The 7,226-nt window shown below is 52.1% G+C and overlaps 1 protein-coding gene across 1 annotated transcript in view; it reads left to right on the top strand.

Annotated features, from left to right (window-relative positions):
• Positions 1-2,059: 2,059 nt before the first annotated feature.
• The window catches only part of RALY (RALY heterogeneous nuclear ribonucleoprotein), a 64,183-nt gene continuing 59,016 nt past the window's right edge, over positions 2,060-7,226 (top strand). Inside the window, exon 1 of the mRNA XM_008634347.2 lies at positions 2,060-2,082. The gene's annotated coding sequence lies outside the window, so the exon portion shown is untranslated. The remainder of the gene's footprint in view (positions 2,083-7,226) is intronic.

Raw genomic sequence — 7,226 nt, 5'->3', positions numbered from 1 at the left:
AGAAGCTGTGGCTGCCCCTGGATCCCTGGCAGTGTCCAAGGCCAGGCTGGACGGGGCTTGGAGCAGCCTGGGACAGTGGAAGGTGTCCCTGCCCATGGCAGGGGGTGGAACAAGAGGAGCTTTAAGGCCTCTTCCAGCACAAATGCTTCAAGCATTCCATGGTAGAGCAGTTTGCAAGCACTTTGGGAGGATTTGTTTCCCAACTGTCAAAGGAAACTTTTAAAGAAGCTGGAGACCTTTTTTGGGGGGTCAGTCAGTGACACAGTTTGAGATTCAAAGTGAGACTGCAACTTGAGCAAACTCCAGAACTGGAGAGGAAAACTCTGCTTTACTGCTAGACCTCAAAGAGGGGATCCTGCTCTATTTCTTGTGAAGATTGTTTGGAGACAGTAACTGACAGACAAGGATGTGTTCGGATCTGTTTGGATAATTTATCTTCCATTGTGAATTGTGGTTCTTTTGTGAAACACCCCAGGCCCCTCCAAGTGGTGATTGATTCAATCCATCTGCCTTCCCCTGGGAATGACATCTCTTCCCCTCTCTGTGGGCTCTCTGCAAACAAGGAGCTATAAATAAACACCAATATCTCTGTTTGCAGGGGGTGGAAAACTGCACTGGAGCTTTGCCTTTGTACTTGTAAATAAAAATGGGCAGGTAGGAGATGCTCCAAGCCAAAGCCAGGCAGAAATTGGGAGTACACATAGATGCTGCTTTGTGGCACATGAAATCTGCAGAACTGTAAAATCAGGTGATATTATTTTGTAATTTGAGGGAAAAGTGTGTAAGGGGTGGAGAGTTTTTGATACGGACCCAGCCGAGTCTTTTAGTGAACTTTTTCTTTCTCATGCTCACAAGCAGAGTAGAAATGCTGGAGTTTGTAGTGCTGGGAGGTCAAGGTTTGATGGGCTGGCAGAAGTGATGCACTGGGAGGGGGTGGAGGAAGCTGCACTTGCCTTTCCTGGCTGTGGAAAGTCTGCTGAGACCCATCTGCAAGGAGATTTGGGGAAAAACCTTCTTGTAGGGTCCTGGTGCCTGGGTGGTGCCTCTGGTGCCCTGTGTGATGCAGGGAGGAATTAAGGGCTGGACATGGTGTAGCAGCATTCATTGGAGCTGCTGGAAAGCTGATGAGCAATGTAAAATTTGGCTGGATTTTGGCTCCAGGACTCTGTGGTGAAGGAATTCCCGTAGGTACAGCTCACAGGCACACTCGGTGTGGGAAGCGTGTCCAGAGATGGGAACAGAGCTGGGAAGGGGCTGGAGCCCCAGGAGTGGCTGAGGGAGCTGGGAAAGGGGCTCAGCCTGGAGAAAAGGAAGCTCAGGGGGCACCTTGTGGCTCTGCACAAGTCCCTGACAGGAGGGGGCAGCCGGGGGGGTCGGGCTCTGCTCCCAGGGAACAGGGACAGGAGGAGAGGGAACGGCCTCAGGCTGGGCCAGGGGAGGTTGAGATTGGATATTGGATATTTCCTTCCCTGAAAGGGTGGTCAGGCATTGGAACAGGGCAGTGGTGGAGTCCCCATCCCTGGAGGTGTTCAAAAAATGTCCTTGGGGATGTGGGTTAGGGGTGGGCTGGACAGTGCTGGGTTAATTAATGGTTGGACTCATGGATCTTAAAGGGCTTCTCCAACCTTAATGATTCCATGGTTCAGTGAGCCTGAAGGATGAGTCCATGGGGGTTGTCCTGCTCAGAGCCAGCTGCAGAGTCCCTGGTGCTCAGATAAGAGCTGTTCTGTCACTCTACAGGGCAGTTTTTCTAAGAGGAATGACCCCAGAAAATAGTCCCTGGGCTTTTCTCTACAGTGGTGCCATTTCTTCCTCCTGAGCATTTTTCCTCAGAGCTGTCTCCTTGGTGAGCTGTGATCCATAGATCAGGAGCTCCATCCTAGAGCCACATGTGGAGAGAAAATCCTTCACCATCTCTTACCGACAGCGATGGAATCTCGACAGAAAACCCAGCCCCAGGAGGGGCTCTGCCAGCTGCTCTCTGCTGCCCTTTCCATCCTGCCTTCTAAACTCCCATCCAGGGAGGGATGTCCCAGCTCTGGCCACAGGGATCCAGCTGGTCTCAGCCCTTCCTGCACACTGGTGAGTGTCCTTGGACAGCCCTGCTTTGGGGCCAGCACAGCTCCTCAAATGTAAGGAGAAGTGTCCAGTGTCAGCACTGGAAACCATTCCTGAAAGGAGGACGGGAAGTGGAGATGGAGCTCCTGCCTCTGGCCCTTCCTGGGAGCCCCCTGCAGAGCTGGGGGGGAGCAGGGAGTGTCCTGAGGGCTGATCCCAAGGTCCCTCCACCCTGAAAGCCTCTGCTGGGACTGGTGCTGCAGCAGCCCCAAGGGTGCATGAGGTCTGAGATCATGGAATCATGAATGGTTTTGGAAGGGACTTTAAATTAAGCTCATCCTATCCCACCCCCTGCCATGGGCAGGGACACCTTCCACTGTCCCAGGCTGCTCCAAGCCCCGTCCAAGCTGGCCTTGGACACTTCCAGGGATCCAGGGGCAGCCCCAGCTTCTCTGGGCACCCTGTGCCAGGGCCTCAGCACCCTCCCAGGGAACAATTCCTTCCCAATATCCCATCCATCCCTGCCCTCTGGCAGTGGGAGGGCATTCCCTCTTGTCCTGGCACTCCATCCCTTGTCCCAAAAAAAGCTCTCTTGGAGCCCCTTTAGGCTCTGGAAGGGGCTCTAAGGCCTCCCTGGAGCCTTCTCCTCTCCAGGTGAACACTCCCAGCATTCCCAGCCTTTCCCAGAGCAGAGAAGCTGCAGCCCTTGGAGCATCTCCGTGGCCTCCTTGCCACTTGTTCTATCAGCTCCATTTTCTTCATGCCCTGGGGGCCCCAGGGCTGGAGGCAGCTCTGCAGGTGGGGTCCCACCTGAGCAGAGCAGAGGAGGAGAATCCCCTCCCTTGAGGTGACCGTGAGCTGCCATTGCCATTGCGACAGAAGTAGGGCACTGCTGCACCTCAGACCACTTCTGATGGGCTCAGTGAGTCCTTCTCACATGGGAACTTCCTCTCTCCCTCAGTGCCCGTGCTCTGCCTCACCTCATTTCACTATTTCCAGAGTGCCTGCAACAGTCCTGCAGTCCCTCGGGATGTTTGTCCTTCTTTGCCTTCATCTTCTGCATCCTCTGTGTGTGCTCCAGTGCCAGGGCTGCTGTGCTGGTGCAGAGCAGCTGTTCCCAAACTGGGATAACATCCCCCTGCATTCAGCTGACTTGCATTTCCTCCTTACCCTTGGTATTAATCCCAAACTTGCAGAATCACCAGGTATTAGGATTTGATAGAGACGCTGCTCTTTGTGTGGCGAGACAGCTGATGGAAGTCTTTGTACTGCAGGTGGTGAGCTGCCAATCCATCTAAAGCCAGGCTGTATTAGCACTCTGATATCAGAAATATCCCTCCTGATAGCAGGAAATCTGCTTGGGGAAGCAGAGTGCACTGCCTTTGTGCCTGGGCTCATGTGTGTGCCCTGCCTCGCTGGCTCCATCCGAATCTGCCAAGTCTGGCACATCCAGAATGCCTCCCGTGGATCTGGATATTGCTGTGAAAGGAAAAGAGAGGACAGCATCCCATTTCCAAAAATGTCAGGCTGCAAGGGAGGAGGCAGGAGGAGGGCCGGGGCTGAGGGAGCTGTTTTGGGGTGTATTTGCAGGACTGGGGGCACTCAGGAAGTGACACCCACCCAACAGAGGTGCTCACTCCTTGTTCCTCCACCCTCTCCCATATTCTTCTTCCATGCTCATCCTCTCCCTTCCCTGGTGTGAGACAAGGCCATGACCCTGTGGTCATTGTAGGGTCCTGAGCCTCCCCATGGCTCAGGGATGCCATATCCAGATCCTTTGCCAGGGCTGTGAAAGGGATGCATGGATGTCTGAAGTGTGATTTGGGCTGGTAACTACACCACTGGTATTGAATACCAAAAACCTACCTTCTGTTGGGCCACTTCCATTTTTCAGTCCTAGGAATAATCAGAACAGTAGGCAGGAAACAAAACGCATCATTGATAAAATGAAACTCTTGGGGTTATGGTGGCAATAACGTTTGCAGGAAATCCTTTTCCCCTTTTCTTACTCTAATTCTCCACAGTGACCAGGCTGGTTTTCCCACCTGGTTCCAAAGAGCAAACACAGCTTAGTTCAAGGTAAATCCTGCTATCCCTCCAGGATCCATCATTCCCTTGCCCTGTCCCAGATCCATCACTTGTCTGGTGTTTCCAGCCAGGTGCTCAGCTGAGACAAAGGGCTGGGAAGGAGGGATGGGCTGCTCTAAAAACCCCAGCTGTGATGATGGAGCAGCATTCCATGTGGTGAGAGCAGTCTGGGCAGAGCAGGCAGTGGATAAATATGGAATATATTCTATGAAGTAACTTGGTGATTCCCAATTAATACCCTAATTGCCCCTTTTTTTAATTATTGACTCCAAAATTACTGAGCTGAGTTGCAAATGCTGCAGAATATAAAAAGGAAGAAAGGACTTTTTATTGATATTTTGGAATTACAAATTATGTTTGTTGTGAAAAAATGAGAAACCATCTGTTTAATTGGTCGTAGGATGCAATTTGTGAGCACTTAGGTAAGAAAAATACAGCTATCTAGGGGATCGTTAAAGATCCCTTTCCTCTGAGTCAGCAAAGCTCAGAGCTGGGGAGGAGACAGATCTATATTCCATAAAATTCAGAGTAACAAGGAGCTCTGTCCGAGGGATTGCTCTTGGCAGGGAGAGAGGTGCTGGCTTGGGTGGGATGGACAGACAGGAAGAGAAGGTTTGGGGGCTCAAAAAGAAAAAGAAGAGGGTCTCCTGGCTAAGGTGGCTTGATCCTATTTCATATTCCCTGCTGGAATGTGGGGCAAGCCCCCTGGGTCACAGGAAGTTTCTGGCTGCAAACAGAAAAAAAAAAATTCCCTGGGATTCTTCTAATGGCTTTTAGAGGACAGAGGGTAGATTTAGATGGGATTTTGGGAGAGAATTCATCCCTGTGAAGGTGGGCAGGCCCTGGCACAGGGTGCCCAGAGCAGCTGTGGCTGCCCCTGGATCCCTGGCAGTGTCCAAGGCCAGGTTGGACAGGGCTGGGAGGGAATGTGATGCCGGTGTCATTCCCACAAAGCCCTTGGAAAAACAGCACTGGGAGCTTGCTGTTGCAGGCAGATTCGTTAACAGCAGTAATTAGAAGTGAAGCCTGTACTGCAGGTGGCAGAAGCCTCTGGAGATTCAAGACCACATTCGGACTGAGAAAGGCTCTGCTCTCACTCACTGGATGAAGGACAGGATTTGGCACAGGATTTCTTTGTGGAGAAGGACATCGGGGCTGTCTGGTGCCATCATTTTCCGTCGTCAGGGGGGAGAAGGGAGATGCTGAGGGGGTGGATGGCACTGAACTGAGGGGATGTGGGGAAGCAGGCAGGGAGAGCCCAGGGAAAGGCGTGCAGGGATAGAGACCTGGATCTCGTGGCTGCTGTCCCCTCTGCAGGCTTTTCCTCCTTGTGTCTCCTCACCTAGAGCCTCCTGTGTGCCCTGTGGGTCTGGCAGCTCCTGCCTGCAGCTCCTGCCTGCCCTGCATCCCCCCTGGAAGCATCTCTGTGGCCTGCTAAATGTGATGGCAGATCAGGTGTCTGCCCCACATCCCTGCCCCACCTCGTCACCATCTCCTGTCCTGGTGCCATTGAAGCTGATGCTGGCTTGGACACCCTCATGCTCACCAGGTGTAGGTCTTGTAGCACCAGGAGGGCAGACCTGTGCCACCCCAAGCTTTGCAGTCCCCCCAGGCTCTGTGCTGGTCCCCGGGCTCTGTGCTGGCCCCCGGGCTCTGAGCCTGCTGTGCTTTTAAGGGCTTGGAACTGCACAAGGAATGGTGGTGTTGGAGCAGGGCAAAATTATAGAATCTGGAATGGTTTGGGTTGGAAGGGACCTTAATGATTATCCCATTCCCCCCCCTGCTGTGGGCAGGGACACCTTCCACTATCCCAGGCTGCTCCAAGCCCCATCCAAGCTGGCCTTGGACACTGCCAGGGATCCAGGGGCAGCCACACCTGCTGTGGGCACCCTGTAGGTTGCTCACCCTGTAGGAAAGGTCCAAGTTCCAGCCCTCCCTGTGTTCCTGTGCCATGGCCAGCATGGGAGAGGCCACCAGGCACTCTGCAAAGAGGTGATGGAAGGAGAGGTTGCTCCTGGTCTGCACTGGGATGCTGCTCTCACAGTGCTTTTCCTCACTGGAAAAGGTTTTGCAGCTTGGGGACCCGTTTCCCCCTTTGGACTCCCCATTTTCCTGCTCCTTCAGGCTATTCCTGCCTCTGTCTGGCTCAGAAACTTTGTCCCCCTGACCCTGCAGCCCACCCTCAGCCAGGGCTGTGCCACCCCCTCCAGTTTTTATCGCGCCACAGCTGGGCGGTGTTAAACCTTCACCGTCCCACTGCAGCACCTTGGAAACACCACCATTTACGGGAATTCCTCCCCCCAGGGCTGAGCTCGAGTTGAGGAGCAACTGTAAATCCCTCCTGTAGGTTTTTTTTTTCTTTTCTATTCGTTTTACCCAGATCTAATCAATGCTATAAAGGGCAAAGCAGCAGTTTTGTTTATTTATCACGGGGAGCAGCACAGCAAATAGTCCAGCACTTGGCAGTTTGCTGACCAATGCTCCCGATAATCAGCGTTCTTCAGGCTCTTTGCAGGGAAGTCCTGTGGAGTGGGGATACATCAATAATGCCATGATCACAGAATTTGATGGGAAGGCCACCTTTTGTAGATTTCATAGCTCTCCATAGCAATGACATCGGGGATTCTGTTCTACAGAAGACAAATGAAAAAGGTGAGTTTCAATTCAAGTTTTTTAGGTTAAAAATTCCTTTTTCAGTGCAAATTGACATAGAATCATAGAATCACAGAGTGGTTTGGGTTGATAGAGACCTCAAAGGTCATAGAATCGTGGAATATTTGGGTTGGAAAGGACCTAAAAGCTCATCCCATCCCACCCCCTGCCATGGGCAGGGACACCTTCCACTATCCCAGGGTGCTCCAAGCTGGCCCCGGACACTTCCAGGGATGGGGCAAATGTCATAGAAAGTTTTTTATTTTGGAGTTGTCATGCTTTTAGTAAGAAGAATGAAAGCTGTAACCTTTATTGAGAAACAGAAAATTGTAACTCTTGAGTTTTAATCTAAGAAGACAGGGCCACAGTTGATCCATTTCTCTGTAAGCTTTGTGATTTCATTGCACAAATTTCATGGCAAACTCTTT

The sequence above is a fragment of the Corvus brachyrhynchos genome, unplaced genomic scaffold, assembly GCF_000691975.1.
Source record: "Corvus brachyrhynchos isolate BGI_N302 unplaced genomic scaffold, ASM69197v1 scaffold125, whole genome shotgun sequence".
Lineage (NCBI taxonomy): Eukaryota > Metazoa > Chordata > Aves > Passeriformes > Corvidae > Corvus > Corvus brachyrhynchos.
This window is presented reverse-complemented; position numbering and strand designations above follow the sequence as displayed.